This window comes from Capsicum annuum, chromosome 6 (genome assembly GCF_002878395.1).
Source record: "Capsicum annuum cultivar UCD-10X-F1 chromosome 6, UCD10Xv1.1, whole genome shotgun sequence".
Lineage (NCBI taxonomy): Eukaryota > Viridiplantae > Streptophyta > Magnoliopsida > Solanales > Solanaceae > Capsicum > Capsicum annuum.
Genome location: NC_061116.1, coordinates 125982488 through 126003496, shown reverse-complemented (window position 1 = coordinate 126003496; position 21009 = coordinate 125982488).

Below are 21009 nucleotides of genomic sequence, written 5' to 3'. Positions count from 1 at the left end.
AGTTTTGAGTCAAAAATCCTAGAAAATGACCCCAAATGAGAATTTCAACAGTGCCATCATCTCCGAAATATTGATTTTAGGCTAAGGGGACTATTGGTTCATGTCCCAAAGCTTCTAGACTCATTTTGGGCTATTGGGTATATTATATGAAAAATAGAACTATAGGTGCGGGCCCCGCATTTAGTTGAAATGATCTTTGATGAAAGTTTCGATGGTTCTATTGTGTCTATAATGTCAAATTTCATATGGTAGCATATTTTGTTTACGCACACGGTGTTCCAAACGAATCCTGAGCACCCGATCAAAGTTCATTTGGACTTAGCCTAAAATCTGGTGCCTGATATCTGGTTTGACCACTTTAGCAGTCAAAGAGAAGCTTAAATGGTAGTCGCTTTAGTGATCTTGAGTCACTTTAGCTGCCTTGTCTATTTAGTTAAGGGTCGCTTAAGCGGACATTGCTTTAGGGCCAGAAGATCCCTTTAGCGATCACTGCCTCTTCTTACCTTGACGCTTTAGCGGTCAAAGAGCCACTTTAGCGGCCATCACTAAAGTGACTAATCGACTGCTTTAGCGGTACTTGGGGGTTGTTTAATCTCCCTTTTTCATTTGATTTTCCCTCATTTTCTTAATCTTTTTTCCACTATTTTGAAAGCATGAAACATGAGAAAGTGTAGGGAATCATCCATTAAATCTAAGGTAAGTTAGCCTAACACTGCTCGATCATTTATTATTATTTTCCCTATTAAATTCCATCCCATTTTTTTAAAATTCTTATTAATTAAGTCTTTAAATCGTTGAACTTTAGAGGCCAATTTGGATCTCGTTTTGTGTCCTATTTGTGCTCAACTTTTGAGCGCACATTCCTTGTCCTTCGAGGGGCATTAGGACAAATTCAATTTTTAGATTTTATTTATGGGCCCTACAGGCCCATTCTTGATCTGAATTTTAACTGAACCTTTTATATACCTATATTGTCTTGATTTTACTCCTATTGACGTGTAGATTAATATTTTGACAAAGTTGTAGGGTTGTGGAGAAAAGACTAGCAATTTGTGAACGATTTAAGGATTTGCGATTCGGCATTAAGGTAGGCTTCAGTCTACTTTTTTCCATAAGATAGTGTAGAATATAGATTGTATGCTAGATGGGTATGATAGAACATGTTTATGACTATATATCATAATTGAGCCTAATTAGGGAGTGTAGAAAGGTAACCTGATCCTTAAGATGAAACACCTATTGTGGCTATATATTCCTGTCACCCTAGACTAAAAGCATGTTGACCATAGTTTAATGCTAAGTGCTGACACCCAGTTTTCGCTCTCCATGCTTACAATTAACATCTTCAGGCTTCTTAATCGTTAAAGGGCACAAAATATAATTTTCACATATTTTTTACAATAGTTAACAAATTAGTGATAATCATCCTTACTTTAGAATTTTATCAATTTGTAGTCATATTTTTACTTTTCCTAATTTATTGATAGTTCTCTGTACAGTAGGATTTTTTTGTCAATTTATCATCGTTTTTAACATTTTCACAATCATCTGCACACGCACGACATGACATTACATTTCTTTCAAATTAATTTCATTGTCAATATTTTCAGCATTCTTTACATTTTCTATAATTATATATCAATACTGATATGGGACAAATGACCATCTTATCTTTTGATGACATCTTTAGAGGCCAACACATAGAGGCTCAAGACTTGGTCACCTCGAGGATATGAGAACATGCATGGAGGACCCGTTTTGAGCATGTCATTAAACAAACTCGGGTATGGAAGATTGCGTGGGGGCTTACATTTGATGCCAATTCGAGACTACAAGTTTTGAAATGGACCCCATGGTTTTTAAGCATTGAAGAAACACCCTTCATTATGGGTATTCTGGGGATTGCACATTTTAAAGAAACAAACCACAACCACCCTTTTTATTAAGGGTATTTTGGTCCATTATACTATGTAATAAGCTAGGCTATATAGTCTCTTATTAGGTCTTTTCTCTTTAGTTTTTGAATGATGAATGTATGAAACACTTGAAAATCCTCTCTCTTGAGAGTAGACCACCTTAGTGAAGTCTTAGTTAGGGCTTGGAAAAGCCATCCTTAGCATAGGGCTTGGAAAAGCCAATATTGAGCTTTGCTTGGAAACGATGGATCTTAAAGTGAGTTGATTCCTTGGCTGTCACCGTAAGAGAGTGGTTTTGATTATTAAATTCATTAGGGTTAGTGTTGAAATATACTTGGATCTTAATATTATAATAATCTTGGTCTCACTATCTATCCTTTCATTATTTGCAAATCCATGTGTTTTTTTGTTTGTCATCTTGTATCCCTTTGTGTTGCTTGTTTTTCTCACATTAAGTGGACTGTTTTGGCATCTTGGTGGGATGTTTTTGTATCATTTGGTATCAAAGCCATCATTGATTTCGTTCCCACGAGATCAATCTTGGGTTTGTTCACTCAAAAATAAAAAAAAATTGTTGAAAAGCTGAAAAAACTCAAAAATAGTAATCTGTCCACGTTTTTGTGTTTAGGCCAAAATTTGAAGCCTAATTTTCTTATGATTTTTGTGTGTTCTAGTGTTAGATCTTTGTTTCCTAACATTAGAAGAGGTGTCCAAGGTCGAAAATCTCACAAAAAGAAGTTATTTTACGGGTTTGGTGTCTTGGCCGAAGTGTTGTTGTTTGGCCGAATTTGTATCTAGATTTAGGTGTTGTTTTGATTGTCTTTGTTGTTTATTGTGTTGGTTTTCTTTCTCTCTAACACTACTTGAGTCTAACCCAATTCTTGAGCAAAAAAAATTGTAAGTTGTTGTGGGAAGAGTGGACGGTTTTGTTGTTGTTGTTGTTGAAGTTCTTGTGTTGTATTGAAGAAGTCTTGTAAAAGGTTGTTGTTTGATCCAAATTCAAAGGGAGAAAGTGTGGGCTCTTATTAGTCTTGAAACAACTTTCAAGACATTACCGAAGAAGAAAAAGAACAAAAAACCTCCCAAAAGTCTTCATACCAAAAGGGAGTAAGTTCATTTTTCTAGACAAGCCAAAAGGGGAAAGGGGGACAAGACCTCTAAAAGGTTGTCTTGCCAAAAAGGTGAAAGTTGGTCAAGATTTGAATTTTGAAAAAAAAGGACTTAAAGTCTTGTTTGTTAACCTACCAAAACCGAAATTCCCGTCATCTTTGTGGAATTTGAACAACTAAAATTGTGGAATTTTTTTTTTCAACTTCAACAATATTTTTTTTGTCCATCGACCAATAGTCGAGCGCCACATCATCAATAGATCAAGAACGTTGGAATTCTTAGTTTCACTTTTTTGATTCTATTGGTTTCCATTTTGTTAGTTCTCATACTAATTAGCAAACTAGTAAATACCTACTAGATTAATTAGTTTTTGAGTATGTTTTCTTTCTTGTTAAGCGTTGTATTTTATGCTTTTCTTGCTTAAAAGTCGTAGTTTTTTCTTTGTTTCAAGTTCGTAAGTAAATTTTATTTTTGTGTCTTGATTCGATCAAACAAGAATCCATTCCAGCCACCAAGTAGAAGTGACATCCTATTGACTACCGGAGTATAAGCAACTTTCAATATTCACCGCTCCAATTGTGAGAATCACAAAGGTGGGTGTATACGAGTGTTGGTGAGGAGCTTTTCCTACTAATCTTATTTGTTCATTGTGTAGCTACAAAGGTGATATAAGGGGAACATGTCTTCGATAGCCAGGGATTATTGTGACTACAACATGGGAGACTGTGATTGTAGTGAGGAGTTTTATGGCTACGAAGTTGAGGGAGGTTGCGGAGGCTATGAAAATAGCCGTGATCAAAACTTGGGCAGATTTGAGAGTTACGGTTTTGAGGGGGAAAATGAGGTGAATGAAGTGCCTAGTACTTTTGGTGAATTTGGAGATAATGTAGGACCTCGTGATAGATCTTATGATGACGTTGGGGCATGTGAGGAGTCTTGCACTTCTCACTCCGAACCTAGATTTGGTGTTAGGTATAACCCTTTCATTCGCAAAGCTTATGAGAGCTATGATGAGAGTACACTTGAAGAGTGTGAAAATTCATATTCTCCACCTTGTAGTACTTCTTATCAAGGTCGATATAGTGTGAATGGTTATACTAGCTGTAGTGGAGGTTGTCCAACGAGAAGAAGAAGGTATGCATATCCAAAATTGAGGGGTACTCGTGTTCTTTACAATGTTGATCCGAGAAGGAGTGTACACTCCGAAAAGGTGACCATTTGTGGGATACCGGGCTGCCTCATTGTGTTAAATGATAGGTACTATAGTAACTACATCGTTCCATCCATGGTTGACTACTTGGAGTTGTTTCGCGAGCCTTTACTTGTTCCATATTTCTTGGACGGGTTTAAGGTTACCGAAAGGGTCAAAGTTGTCTTCTCCCAATTTAAATACCATGAGGAGGTATGGTGCGATATCCTTTCATTGACATAAGGTCATATATGCTTAGGTGATGATTGGTTTGCACAACATAGAGTTCCAAATGTGAAAAATTGGACTAATGTTGTAAGAGACCGGTAGGGAAATCACCTCATGACATACATGCTGCCCGAGCCGCAAAGAGAAGTGAATACTTACTCTAATCCAAATACTTATGAGATACAAAAGATTGAGAGGAGTAAGGGTGTGTAATTTGGTAATCCGAGAGTGGAAAAATGAGAGGTTGTGTGGAGCGAAGTGAGGGGATTGCCACCAAACCGAGCTAACATTGTTTGTCTTTCTATTTCTAAGGACATTTGTGTAGGTACCGACATGGAAAGTGAAGGAGCGCAATGTCGAAGTGAATTTGCTGCACAAGCTTGTAGAGGACCTTCACAACACAACAAAGGAGAGTCAACTCAAGAACTTCAAGGTAAAATAGCTAATTCTTACACTTTTGTGCATATGACTGATAATTGTATGGCTAGTAGCCCATTAAGTGTGAGTAGTAGCTTACTTACTTGTGAGTCTAATGATTCTTTGCCTTTTGTTGATGATGTACATGTTGTGAGTGTGGATACACTAGTTGATCCTATTGATGACCAAATTGACACTTCTTGTAAGATCAATTTATGTCCACCTAGTGTTGAAGCCTATATGTTCAATGAAAGTACATCGCCTTGTGTAATTGGTGTTAATCAACCTATTTGTAAAAATTGTCCACCACTTGAGTATGTATGTGATGTGATTAATCAAACTCAAGTGAGTGAAGTATTTGAAAAAGTTGGTCAACAAAAGGGGAGTGAACCCGAGAGCTATTCTTGGGATAATCTTGTGCTTGAAACTGCTTTGAAACTTGATATTGATCTCTTAGAGAGTGAGAAACTTGCTTGTTCCAAATATATCCATGGGTTGGATCATGCACTCATTAGGTATAATGTCTTGTTTGAAAATGATATAAACACTCCTAATAAGCCTACTGGTGAAAAAAATGGTATAACTTACCTTGGAGGCTATAGCCTATATGTTAACCCACTATGGTGTAACAACATTCCTCTTAAATATGGAAATCTCTTCTTAGAAGATGAGAGTATTGATACGGAAAAGACAATGGAAGGCTCAAAAGCTACTCAAAACAGTCCAACAATTAACTAGAACCCGATGACCCCTTTGAGAGAAACTTTCAGCCAAAATAACAACACAAGTATTACAAGATACAAGTCACGGATTCAACACAAACACAAGGGAAATTGCATAGAAAATAAAGACAGCTAGTGAGACCAAGATTATTACAAGATTTAGAACCAAGTGTATTTCAACACTAACCCCTAATGAATGTAACAATCAAAACACACTCTTACGGTGACCACCAAGGGAATGAACTCACCTCAAGATCTACCGTTTTAAGCAAAGATCAATATTGGCTTTTCCAAGCCCTATGCTAAGGATGACTTTTCCAAGCCCTACAATTAAGGGTGTTACACTCAAAAGAGATAAAGTATGTCTTTCAATTCTTCATCATTCAAAATCTGCAAAGAAATAAGCTAAAATGACCTATTTATAGTGTATTACAAAAGAAGACAAAAAGACCACTTTGCCCTTAATGATAGGTGCGGCCATGGTGTGTAAATACACCATGTGTAATGTCCAAAATGCCCTTAATTAAGGTCCAAAACCGTGAGTCCTCAATTTTAAATGCTCCAAGCAATCTTTCACGCGTGAGATTGCTTTAAGTTATGCTCAAAACGGGTCCTCCATACATGTTCTTGTATTCTCGAGGTGACCAAGTCTTGAGCCTCTATATGTTGGCCTCCAAAGATGTCATCAAAAGATAAGATGGCCATTTGTCCCGCGTCATCCTCCCCTTCTTGAAAAAGATTCGACCTCAAATCCAAACCTTGCAAAATCGAAGAGAGGACAAACAAATACAAACTCCTCATGGCATGAGGGTTAGGGTTAGCATAACAAATCATCTCAATATGCTAAGGTTGCACATATTTGCAATATAACCAAGAATCCTTTGAAAGGAATATTAAAAACTCAATAAAAGATGTACAAAGGATTTGGTTATAGGATACATCAAGAGTGACACTTTGCTTGTCATGTAGACCAAGCAAAAAGTTTGGTGCACCAACATCACCATTTCTAAATTTGGCACCGGGGTTAAATGGGAAAAGTGGCCATAGACACGGGTCTCGACAATACTTCCCTTTCCCGTGGTCTATACCCAAACTAAACGACATACTCTCTACAATAACATACATATCATCCAAAGCAAATAGAGAGTAAGGAAAGGTATCACTCAAATCGACTTCTACTAAGGTGCTCTCATGTGTGTACTCACTACTAGTTTTCCAATAATCACCATGAGTACTCTCAACAATGAAATTGGCCAAAGTAGAAGAAGAAGTAGCTTCCACAACTACACATTCCTTACCCTTAAGAGTACTCTCATCTTCCAAGAAGAGATTCCCCTCTTTAGGAGGAATGTTATCACACCATAGTGGGTTAGCATATAGGCTATAGCCTCCGAGGCAAGCTATACCATCATTTTCACCACTAGGTTCATTAAGAGTGTTTAAATTATCTTCAAACAAGACATTATACCTAAAAGGAGTGTGATCTACCTCACGGACAGATTTGGAACAAGTAAGTTCCTCACTCTCTAAATGATCAATATCAAGTTTCAAGAATATTTCAAACACAATATTACCCCAAGAAGAGCTCTCGGGTTTATTCTCACTTTGTTGACCAACATTTTCAAATACTTCACTCACTTGAGTCCTATTAAGCACATCACACTCATACTCAAGTGTTGGACAGTTTTCACAAACAAGTTGATCAACACCCATTACACAAGATGATGTACTTCCATTCAACATATAGGATTCAACACTAGGTGGACATAAATTGATCTCACAAGAGGAGTCAATTTCATCATCAATAGGATCAACTAGTGTATCCACACTCACAATATGTACATCATCAACAAGAGGCAATGAATCATTAGACTCATAAATAAGTAAGCTACTATTCACACTCAATGAATTACTAGACAATCAATTATCATTCACAAACATTAAAGTGTAAGAGTTAGCTATTTTACCTTGAAGATCTTGACTGGACTCTTTCTTGCCGTGAGGTGAAGGTCCTCCATAAGCTTGGGCAGCAACTTCCTTTTGACATTGGTCGCCTTCGCTTACCATGTTGGTACCTACACAAATGTCCATAGAAATAGAAAGAGAACCAAAGTTAGCACGGTTTGGTGGTAATTTCCTCACTTTGCTCAACACAACCTCTCCTTTTTCCACTCTCGGATTACCACCTTTCACTCCCTTACTCCTCTCAATCTTTTCTCTCTCATAATAATTTGAATTGGAGTAAGTAGGAACTTCTTTTTGCGGCCCGGGCAGAATGTATGTCTCGAGGCAATTTCCCCATCGGTCTCTTATAATATTAGGCCAATTTTGCATATTTGGAACTTTATGTTGTACAAACCAATCGGCGCCCTAGCTCACATGACCATAGATTATGGGAAAAACATCACACCACACCTCCTCATGGTAATTAAATTGGGAGAAGACAACTTTTACCCTCTCGATAACCTTAAACTTGTCCAAGAAGTATGGAACAAGTAAAGGCTCGCAAAATAACCCCTAGTAATCAACCATGGATGGAACAATGTAGTTTCTATAGTACCTATCATTTAACACAACGAGGCAGCTCGGTATCTGACAAATGGTCACCTTTCCAGAGTGTACACTCCTTCTTGGATCAACATTGTAAAACACATGAGTACCCCTCGGTTTTGGAGATGCATACCCTCTTCTTCTTCTTGGACAACCTACACTATAGCTAGTATAACCATTCATATTATATCGACCTTGATAAGAAGTACTACAAGGTGGAGAATATGAATCTTCACACTCTCACGTGTATTCTCATCATCGATCTCATAAGGTTTGCGAACGAAAGGGTTATACCTAACACCAAATCTAGGTTTGGAGTGAGGAGTACATGACTCCTCACATGTCCTAACTTCATCATAAGATCCATCACGAAGTCCTACATCATCTCCAAAGTCACCATAAGCACTAGGCACTTCATTCACCTCATTTTCTCCCTCAAAATAGTAACTTTCAAATCTGCCTATGTTTTGATCATGGCTATTTTCATAGCCTCCACAATCTCCCTCAACTTCATAGCCATAAAAACCCTTACTACAATCATAGTCTCCCATGTTGTAGTCATAATAATCCCCGGCTATCAAAGACATGTTCCCCTTATATTACCTTTTAATCTTACAAAATGAACAAACAAGATTAGTAGTAAAAGCTCTTCACCAACACTCGTATTCACTCATTTTTGTGATCCTCACAATTTGGAGCGGCGAATATTGAAAGTTGCTTATACTCCGATAGTCAATAAGATGTCAATTCTATTTGGCAGCCGGAATAGATAAGAGTTTGATCGACTCAAGACACAAAACAAAATTTTCTTATGAACTTGAAACAAAGAAGTTACTACGAGTTAAAACTGAGAAAAGCAAACAAATAACGAAGACACAAAGAAGCAGATTTAATAATTAATCTACAACTAAGTAGGTGATTACTAGTTGTTAATTAAGTCTAGAATCAAGACATGAAACTAGTGAAACAATAAGATGAAACTAAGAATATAAAATTTGAGCACGAAAATATTATGTGAACAGTAGCAGTGATGATGTGGCAGCCACGTATTGGTTTGGTTTTATCAAGTTTTAATCACCATTCTTGAAATTTTTATTCCTTATAATTTTGGAATGGAAGACAATTAGTATTTGGAGGGAAAGAACAAGTCTTGTAACTCTTTTCAAATTCAACTCAAAAGGTGAGATTTGACTTGTACTAGTTTCACAAAACAAGGATCCTTGAAATATGGAAAAATGGTTGTAAAAGTTGATGTCAAGTCTATGAGTGATGTGAACTAGTCCTTTCACCAAAAACTTCTACAACTTTTCTTTCACCTTTTGTCGATTTAAAGTTCACTTTTCTTGTGTTAACAAAAGATGAAAGGGTGAAGAACAACAAGAATACAACAATAATGTTTCAAGAACGACAACAACAAGTCCAACACCCAACTACAAGGTCACCTTCGGCCACGCTATAACAACAACATCACGCGGCCAACTTCAAATCCATAACAACAAGAACAAAAATAATTGGCCAAGCTTATGTTCACAACAACAACTTTCAACAAGTTCAAGCTCAAGTTTAAATCTAGACTCAAAGTGTTAGTGGACAAGAAAACTAACACTAGAAACAAAAAAACAAACAACAACACTACTAGATCTAGACATACAACAAACAAATCTCAGCCAAGACACAACAAGAACACAATATTGGCCAAGAACACAAACGTGGCAGATTTGACTATTTATGGAATTTTCAGATTTCAGTTTTTTTTTTTTAGTTTTCAAGGTCTCAAGCCCAAGATTAATCTTGTTAGAACAAAATCAAAGATGGCTTTGATACCAAATGATACGAGAAAGACAACGGAAGACTTAAAAACTACTCCAAATAGTCCACAAATCAACTAGAACCCGAGGACCCCTTTGAGAGCAACTTTCGGTCAACAATAACAACACAAGGATTACAAGATACAAGGGTGTATTTTAACACCAAAATAGCAACAATGACACATGATGTAACAAGTCACGGATTCAACACAAACACAAGGGAAATTGCATAGAAATTAAATATAGATAGTGAGACCAAGATTATTACAAGATTAAGAACCAAGTGTATTTCAACACTAACCCCTAATGAATGTGACAATCAAAACCACACTCTTACGGTGACCACCAAGGGAATGAACTCACCTCAAGATCTACCGTTTCCAAGCAAAGATCAATATTAACTTTTCCAAGCTCTATGCTAAGGATGGCTTTTCCAAGCCCTACAACTACGGGTGTTACATTCTCAAAAGAGATAAAATATGTCTTTCAGTTCTTTATCATTCAAAATCTGCAAAGAAATGAGCTAAAATAACCTAGTTATAGTGTATTACAAAAAAAGACAAAAAGACCACTTTGCCCTTAATGATAGGTGCGGCCATGGTGTGTAAATACACCATGTGTAATGTCCAAAATGCTCTTAATTAAGGTCAAAAAATGTGAGTCCTCAATCTTAAATGCTCCAACTAATCTTTCACGCGCGAGATTGCTTTAAGTTATGCTCAAAACGGGTCCTCCATGCATGTTCTTATATTCTCGAGGTGACCAAGTCTTGAGCCTCTATATGTTGGCCTCCAAAGATGTCATCAAAAGATGAGATAACCATTTTTCCCACATCAAGTACTCTTAAGGGTAAGGAATGTGTAGTCTTGGAAGTTACTCCTTCTACTTTGTGTGACTTTATTGTTGAGAGTACTCATGGTGATGATTGGAAAACTAGTAGTGAGTACACACATGAGGGCACCTTAGTAGAAGTCGACTTGAGTGATACTTTTCTCTACTTTCTATTTTATTTTGATGATATGTATGTTACTGTAGAGAGTATATCATTTAGTTTGGGTTGAGACCACGAGAAAGGGGAGTGTTGTCTAGACCCATTTCTATGGCCACTCTTCCCGTTTGACCCCCGATGCCAAATATTGAAATGGTTATACTGGTGCACCTAAATTATTTCTTGGTCTACATGACTGGCAAAGTGTCACTCTTGGTGAATCCCATAACCAAATCCTCCGTACATCTTTCATCGAGTTTTTAATATTTCATTCAAAGGATCCTTGGTTATATTGCAAATATGTACAACCTTGGCATGTTGAGATGATTTGTTATGCTAACCCTAACCCTCATGCCGTGAGGAGTTTGTATTTGTTTGTTCTCTCTTTGGTTTTGCAAGGTTTGGATTAGAGGTTGAATCCTTTTCAAGAAGGGGAGGATGATGCGGGACAAATGACCATCTTATCTTTTGATGACATTTTTAGAGGCCAACACATAGAGGCTCATGACTTGTTCACCTCGAGGATACGAGAACATGCATGGAGGACCCGTTTTGAGCATGCCATTAAACAAACCCGGGTATGGAAGATTGCGTGGGGGCTTACATTTGATGCCAATTCGAGTCTACAAGTTTTAAAGCGTGACCCCATGGTTTTATAGCATTGAAGAAGCACCCTTCATTAAGGGTATTCTGGGGATTGCACATGTTACAGAAATAACCTATGATCTCCCCTTTCATTAAGGGTATTTTGGTCCATTGTACTATGTAATAAGCTAGGCTATATAGTCTCTTATTAAGTCTTTTCTCTTTAGTTTTTGAATGATGAATGTATGAAACACTTGAAAATCCTTTCTCTTGAGAGTAGACCACCTTAGTGTAGTCTTAGTTAGGGCTTGGAAAATCCATCCTTAGTATAGGGCTTGGAAAAGCCAATATTGAGCTTTGCTTGGAAACGGTGGATCTTGAGGTGAGTTGATTTCCTTGGCGGTCACCATAAGAGTGTGGTTTTGATTAGTACATTCATTAGGATTAGTGTTGAAATACACTTGGTTCTTAATATTGTAATAATCTTGGTCTCACTATCTATCCTTTTATTATTTTGCAAATCCGTGTGTTTTTGTGTTTGGCATCTTGGTGGGCTGTTTTTGTATCATTTGCTAATTAGTATTAGAACCAACAATGAAACTAAGGGACAATAAAAATGAAACTAAGAATCTAAAATTTTGAGCTCAAAAATATTGCATGAACAGTAGCAGTGATGACTTGGCAACCACGTATTAGTTCAATTTTATCAAGTGGTTATTCTCAATTGTTCAAGTCTTAGTCAAAAATTAATTTGGATTGGTGGAATTTTTTTTAGGAGGAAAAATAAGTCTTGGGACCTTTTTCAATTTTTAAGACTTGTCTTTTTCTTGTACTTCTCCTTAAAACATGGGTCCTTAAATAATGGAAAAGTGGTTGAGAAATAATATAAAGTCTTTTGGTGGTTGGGGGTCTTTCAAGACTAACAAGTACATACACCTTTTTCCTTCACCTTTTAGGATCTAACATTCACTTTATGTTCTAAAAATATATGAAGGAAGGTGAAGAACTTCAAGAACAACAACAACCACACCACGAACAATAACAACAATCTTCAAGAACAACAATAATTCCAACGGCCAACTCCAATCCACAATAACAATGCTCCCATACTTGTCCAAGACAACTACAACTCAACAAAATGGTTCTCAAGCCACCAAGTAACAACAATATCACGTGGTCAAGTTTAGAACATCAAGGAGAAACCACACGGCCAAAACAGTCCACCATAACAATGGGCCAAGATTATGTTCATAATAACAACTTTCAACAAGTTTAAGCTCAAGTTTAGATCTAGACTCAAAGTGTTAGTGGACAAGAAAACTAACACTAGAAACAACAAAATAAACAAGAACACTACTAGGTCTAGTCACACAACAAACAAATCTCGGCCAAGACACAACAAGAACATAATTTGGCCAAGAATACAAACACGGAAAGATTGTTATTTTTCTAGAATTTTTAGTTTTTAACACATTTTTTTGAATTTTCTAACAAGAAAGCCCAAGATTGATCTTGCAGGAACAAGATCAAGCCATGCTTTGATACCAAATGATATAAAAACAGCCCACCAAGATGCCAAAATAGTCCATGTAATATGAGAAGAACAAGCAACACAAAGGGATACAAGATGACAAACACAAAAACACACGGATTTGCAAAATAATAAAATGATTGATAGTGAAACCAAGATTATTACAAGATTAAGAACCAAGTGTATTTCAACACTAACCCTAATGAATGTAATAATCAAAACCACACTCTTATGGTGACCGCCAAGGAAATCAACTCACCTCAAGATTCACCATTTCCAAGCAAAGCTCAATATTGGCTTTTCTAAGCCCTATACTAAGGATGGCTTTTACAAGCCTTAACTAAGACTACACTAAGGTGGTATACTCTCAAGACAGAGGATTTTCAAGTGTTTCATACATTTATCATTCAAAAACTAAAGAGAAAAGACCTTGGGTTAGACTCAACAAATTGGGTTAGACTCAAGTAGTGTTAGAGAGAAAGAAAACCAACCCAAGAAACAACAGAGACAATCAAAACAACACCTAAATCTAGACACAGATTCGGCCAAACAACAACAACACTTCGGTCAAGACACCAAACCCATAGAATAACTTCTTTTTGTGAGATTTTCAACCTTGGACACCTCTTCTAATATTAGAAAACAAAGATCTAACACTAGAACGCACAAAACACACAAAAATACAAGAAAACTAGGCTTCAAATTTTGTCCTAAACACAAACGTGGACAGATTACTATTTTTGAGTTTTTCAGCTTTTCAATAATTTTTTTTTATTTTTGAGTGAACAAACCCAAGATTGATCTCGTGGAAACAAAATCAATGATGACTTTGATACCAAATGATACAAAAACAGCCCACCAATATGCCAAAGCAGTCCACTTAATGTGAGAAGAATAAGCAACACAAAGGGATACAAGATGACAAATACAAAAACACACGAATTTGGGAAATAATAAAAGGATAGATAGTGAGACCTAGATTATTATAAGATTAAGAACCACTTATATTTCAACATTAACCCCTAATGAATGTAATAATTAAAAACACAGTCTTTCGGTGACCGCCAAGGTAATTGACTCACCTCAAGATCCACCGTTTTCAAGCAAAGAACAATATTGGCTTTTCCAAGTCCTATACTAAGGATGACTTTTCCAAGTCCTAACTAAGACTATACTAAGGTGGTCTACTCTCAAGAGAGAGGATTTCAGATTTTCAATCTTTCATGTTTCATACATTCATTATTGAAAAACTAAAGAGAAAAGACCAAATAAGAGACTATATAGCCTAGCTTATTACATAGTATAATGGACCAAAATACCCTTAATGAAAGGAAAGGTCACGGGTTGTTTCTTTAACATGTGCAATCCCCAGAATGCCCTTAATGAAGGGTGCTTCTTCAATGCTCAAAAACTATGGGGTCACGCTTCAAAACTTGTAGTCTCAAATTGATATCAATTGTAAGCCCCCATGCAATCTTCCACACCCGGGTTTGTTTAATGACATGCTCAAAATGGGTCCTCCCTGCATATTCTCGTATCCTTGAGATGACCAAGTCTTGAGCCTCTATGTGTTAGCCTCTAAAGATGTCATCAAAAGATAAGATGACCATTTATCCTGTATCAAATACCTACATTTTGTATGTTTATTATAACCCGCAAACACTGAGCTAGATTAATTATTTGAATACACAGTACAATAGTTTGATTTCTTATCACATCCGACAATGACCACACATTAATGTCTAGTCACATCCGATAATGACCACACAATAATGTCTTGTAATATCCGACAACAATCTTACAATGATGTCTTGTCATATATGGCAATGTCTACTCAATGACACTATTTTTTAGACAATAACTTTGTCTGTTGTTCAAAAGGATGAAAAATCCTTAGGTCAATAACTTAGGTCAAAGGGTGCCCTACAATAAAAAGAGAGGACACCCTTTTATTCTTTGAATAATTAGGGGTGTCCATTTTTATTATAAATGGTAGTGGGGGTTTCAACATTTTTAGAAGACAATATATACACACAGATTTTTTGCTCCTTTTCCATTTCTCTCCCAAAAAATACAAAAATTATGCATACATTTTTTCTTCTCTCACCCCCAAATACACAAAAATAATGCACTTTAACATAAAATTCACACACACACGGACATAATACAACAAAAAAACCGATTCTCTCTTTTCTCTCAATAACCACTCACACATATTCCTCTCCTCTACCCTCACTGTCGACCATCAAACTTCATTAGCTGAAAGGCCAGCAACCACCAAAACACCGCCGCTTCTCCTCCATGCCACCACCACCGGAACTCCAGTGTGTTTCAAGCAATATCACCATCATTTCTTCCTCTCTCCCCTTCCTCCAGTCCTTGTTTCCATCGAATTTAGCGACCGAATAAACGACAAGCGATGACAGAGCTTCACTGATGCCTCATTACCCCTTTTTTCCCTCTTCTCCCCATTGCTCTGCTCTTTCTCTACTAATAGAGAGCTTGATTCCATAAAAATAGAATTGAATTCGATCGGTTTTGTACATATCCGGCATTGCTCCAACATCCGCTATTGAAGTAACGCCAACACTATCACTGTTTATGATTTTTCCTTTATCTTTGATTACTATAATTGTTTATTGTTATTATTTTCTTCTATTATTGGATCTTTCTCATTGTTATTTCATTCTTATACTAATAGTTTGCTCTTTGATGAGTTTCTAATATATTTAGTTAATGTTTGTTAATATTGAGTCGATTTGCATCTAAAAAATTCGCTGAATAAATGAGTTTGTTTTGCTATGCCATGACTGATTTTTGGGACTATTTTCGGGTATTTTGTTCCTTCATTACTTTGTAATTTACTACAATGATAAATAACAAATACTACACTACTCTGGCTAATGATAATATCTCTCAGTTGGATTTTTTAGGCCACTCCATTACAAAAGACAGACTTTGTTTTCTCAACTTTATTTTTTCATGTCAAGTATCAGTAGATGGCCAATGACAATATTTCTTCGTTGGATTTTAGAAGTCACCCCATTACAAAAGACGGGCTTTATTTTCTCAAATTTTTTTATTCATGTCAAGCATCAGTACATGACCAATGACAATATCTCTTCGTCAGATTTTTGAGTCCACCCCAAAATAAAAGATGGATTTTATTTTCTCAAGTTTACTTATTTCATATCAAGTATCAATACATGACTGATGAAGAAATTCTCCGTCGATTTTTGAGGTCTCTACAAATAAAAGATGGATATTACGTATACAAAAATGTACTAAAATAAATATTATGGGCGATGAAGAAATCTTTATAATATCACGACATCACAAAGGGTTTTACAATTTGTATCTTAGCAAGGCGACTTAGGATGGATGATAAATCGAGCAACCACTTTGTAGCCATGTCATATATAAAATCAAATCCAAACCCACGCTTTAATAGAAAATTTTATTTTTATATGTATATGCATACGTAGTTCGTAATTTATTTTGCTTTGACATTAACGTGTTTGTACAAGTTCTCGGCAACACTTGCCAAAAAATGGCATCCAAAGAAGATTTTTTTACTTGTCTTTTTCTTATAATTGTACACATTAAATATAGTGAAAACTTTACTTTTTTGGGTGTTGGGCGGGAACATTCTTTACTTACAAAACACATATTTAGGCAATTTAAGCCGTTAATCAATTAATCCACACTTTTACATTATAAATATTATGTTGTCTTTTTTTCTCAAGCGAATCTTTACTTTTCTCCATAATTTTATTCAAGTAAAAAATATTATTTGTACATACTTTTCCTTTCTTCGAACATTAAAGATACTTTTCTTTTCATACATCAAAAAATATTTTTTCTTTTCATATGTATCTTTTCATACTTAATTTTTCAATTGAGGAAGGTATTTTACATTTTTACATATGCTAATTATTAAATTATTTGATTCTTTATTAGTTATGCTCATAAATTCTTTACATTATTTGCACAAATTAGTTTTGTTCTTTTATAAATTTTTTTTGTTCATTACTTGTTTGATACACTATATCTATACATTGTAAAATTGCTACACATTACTTTTTGCTTCATTTAATCATAATCATAATTTCAACGAGTTTTTGGACGTACACTTCACACAATGTGATTCACGCAGGGAGTGTCTTACACTCCCCTAAACCTTTTTTGAATTCCATAGTTTCCGAATTGGTGCATTTAGATTAGTGTACCTCTTCACAATTTTTAAGTCCTATTCTCAACCATTTAGGAAAATTACTATTCTAGAAATAAATCACGTCATATACAAACTCGTAAATCAGTTTGAACTACGTTTTGACCTGATTCTTGTCCTGACAAAATACGTAGGCATTCGGTCTTCTCACTATTTTAGAATGATTTCTATGGTATTCAAGCTAGGGAAATTTTCTGGAACAGTTCAAAGACTCTCTCCAAAGTTCTTCAGATAGCATAAATAAATAACTCCTCAAAATCCAAATCTCAATAACTTTAGTACCTAGCTGGACTACCTTCTGATCCTCACCTAATTTTGATTCAAGAACACCTAGCTTCTTTTTTCAAACATTGTAAATTATTAAATTTATGGAGTATTGATCCTCAATTTCAAAAGCAAGGGTTCAATACTCTTTTAGTCATAACGATATTTCCAACGGCCGTGTAATAAGATCATAGCTTCTTCAATGTCTAACCTTCCCAATCTTGTCGACATATTGAAGTAATCCCAAACACTCTTCATGCTTGATGTCCATCCTCTCAATTGTCTAATTAAAATAATTTTGATGCTACAAGCAATTCCTTCCTTGCCCCCTTTCACATCATTTTCAAGGATTACCACCACTCTTTTAATCATATATATCACACATACAAATTCATAGATTTGCCTGAACTACGCAAACTTGATTCTTGTTTTTATAGGATACGTAGGGAATACCCATTCAGTTTGGTCCTATTCTTTTTCTTAATAAAGAAAAAATAGAATTTTGACTTGTTTGGTACTAACAGTTAGGAGTGTGCTTAAGAAAAAATAGATTGGCATGATGAAAAGGACTGACTACATGGTAAACCATATATTCTTTTAGTACCTTTAGTCAAACTTGAGTGACACTTGAAAAATTCTCTTGCATACATCTAGGACAAGAATGAAGCCAACCTCATAGTTTCAAGTGCATCGTGTGGTGAGCTTTAGATTACTTCATTCCATTGCATTATTGATTAAGAACTTGGCTTAAATGTTTATTGAGGTAAAATTTTTTGGTACACTTGATTTGGGAAAGGACTGTATGCCTTCTTTGACTCGATTATGCCTTCCACAGCCCACCAAATAACATTAATCCCTAGCAATTCCCCCATTTGAGCTTGAAACCTTTTCTTTGGATAACCATATCTGAGCCTATACCTTTTGAGTGGTCATATGCACTATCCCTCTCTTAGCCTACCTCTTTGAACGCACTACATACGTGAAAGTTGCAAACGAATGTTCAAAATCAAAACTATTAAAGACAAAGAATATGTAGTAGCCCTTGAAGAACGAAAATAAAAAGATGACTTAAAAGAAGAAGGAGCAACCCCCCACCCCTCATTAAAAAAAGAAAACTCTAACAAAAGTGGAGAATTATCATAAAAACTATATATTGAAAAGAAAGGGGAAAAACTCCAGCACAAGATCCAAATGAAGTCAAAGCATATATAAAACAAGGAGCAAAGAAGCACAACAAAGAAGATCAAATATCAAAGCACAGATACAGTGCAATGCTTATTGAGGGATAAGTTACTTTCATCCTAAATATCATCCTACCCATCCCCAACCCTACATTATAAGTCGATAACAAGTCCTACGAGATCTCATTCAAGGAGCCCATCTCCAAATACAGTCAATTAACTTTTTTTAAGCTCTCGCCTTCAAACGCAGACATTTTGCTTTTCTATTAGGCATTCTCCTTCTAATTTGGGTATCTTACATTTCCCTAGCTCCGTTAGTCGAGAGGCTATTACCTTTCAAATAGCACCACCTGTTGAGAGATTTTACATTTTCATAGCCCCGCCAGTCGAAAGCCTATTACCTTTCAAATAGCTCTACAAGTTGAAAGTTCTTACACTTTCATAGCCCTACCAGTTGAGAGGATATTGCCTTTCAAGTAACCCTGCCAGTTGGGAGGCTATTACCTTTCAATTCAAGGAGCCCATCGAGAGCTTTCTTATTTCAATAACCCCGCCAGTCAAGAGGTTATTACCTTTCAATTGCTCTTCCAGTTGAGAGCTCCTTTATTTCAAAAACCCTACTAGTAGAGAGGCTATTTCTTTTCAATTACTCCACCAGTGGAGAGATCCTTTATTTTAATAATTTTATTAGTCGAGAGGCTATTACTCTTTAATTACTCCGCCAGTCAAGAGCGCCTTTATTTAAAAATCCCAATTAGTCGTAACGCTATTACCTTTTAAGTGCTATGCTAGTTGAGAGATCTTTAATTTCAATAGCCCCACGAGTTAAGAGGCATTACCTTTTAATTGCTTTATTAGTCAAGAGCTCCTTTATTTCAATAGCCCCATCAATCAAGAGGCTATTACCTTCCAATCGCTCTGCCAGTCCAGAGTTCTTTTTTCAATAGCCCTGCCAGTTGAGAGGATACTACTTTTTAGTCACTTTGTTAGTTGAGAGTTTTTTTTTTAAATATCCCCATCAGTTAAGTGGATATTACCTTTTAATTGCTTCACCAGTCAAGAGCTCTTTAATTTTAATAACCCCTCCAGTTGAGAGGCTATTACCTTTCAGTTGTTCCACCAATTGAGAGGCCATTAAAATTTAATAATTTCACTAGTTAATGAACTTAGTCTTCATAGACAATTAATGACAACCATTAACATTAGTCTCCATAGGAAATTGAAGACATCATGAACTAAGTTTCCTAAAGACAACCGAAGGACTCTACCTCAATCAATATCTGTCTCCATAGACAATTGGAGATGTCATCAAGTCTTCATAGACAATCGAAGACACCATTCATCATATAGTCTCCATAGACAATTGGAGACATCAACCAACATCAGTCTCCATAGACAATTGTAGACGACAATCAACATCAGTCTCCATAGACAATTGGAGATGTCATACATCAAGTCTTCATAGACAATCGAAGGCATCATTATTCAATATCAGTCTTCATAAATAATCGAAGACGATAATCAATATCAGCCTCCATAAATAATTGGAGATGTCATGCATCAAGTCTTCATAGATAATTGAAGACGTCATCATTCATCACACAGTCTGCATAGACAATCAGAGATGGCAATCAACATAGTCTTTGTAGACAATTGAAGACATCTTTCATTTATCACATAGTCTTAGTAGACAATCGGATACATCTTTCATTCATTACATTAGTCTCTATTGATAATCGAAGATTACATTCATCGCCAAGTCCCCATAAATAATTGAAGATGTCATTCATCCTTAAGTTCCCAGAAACAATCGGAGATATCATGCATCTTTTCAACCAAAATACAATTCAAAATAACAAGATATTTTCATTTCAAATTCTATTCAAAAATCCAAATGTTAGTCATAAATTATTCACACAAAATTTATACATACATTTTTTCTTCTCTCATCCTCAAATATACAAAAACAATATACTTTAACGTAAAATTTACACACACACATAATACACATAAAAAATTCAATTCTCCCTTTTCTCTCAACAACAACACGCATATATTCCTCTTCTCTACCCTCATTGTCGATCGCCGAACTTTAGTAGCCGGACGACTGACACCATCAAAATGTCGTTGTTGCTCCACCATACCACTACCATTAGAGCTTTGATATGTTTCAAATAATATCACCACTATTATTTCCCCCTTCCTCTAGTCCTTGCCATCGCCGAATTTGGCCACCAAATAAATGACGAGCGATGACAAAGCTTCACTGCTGTCACATCACCCCTTTTT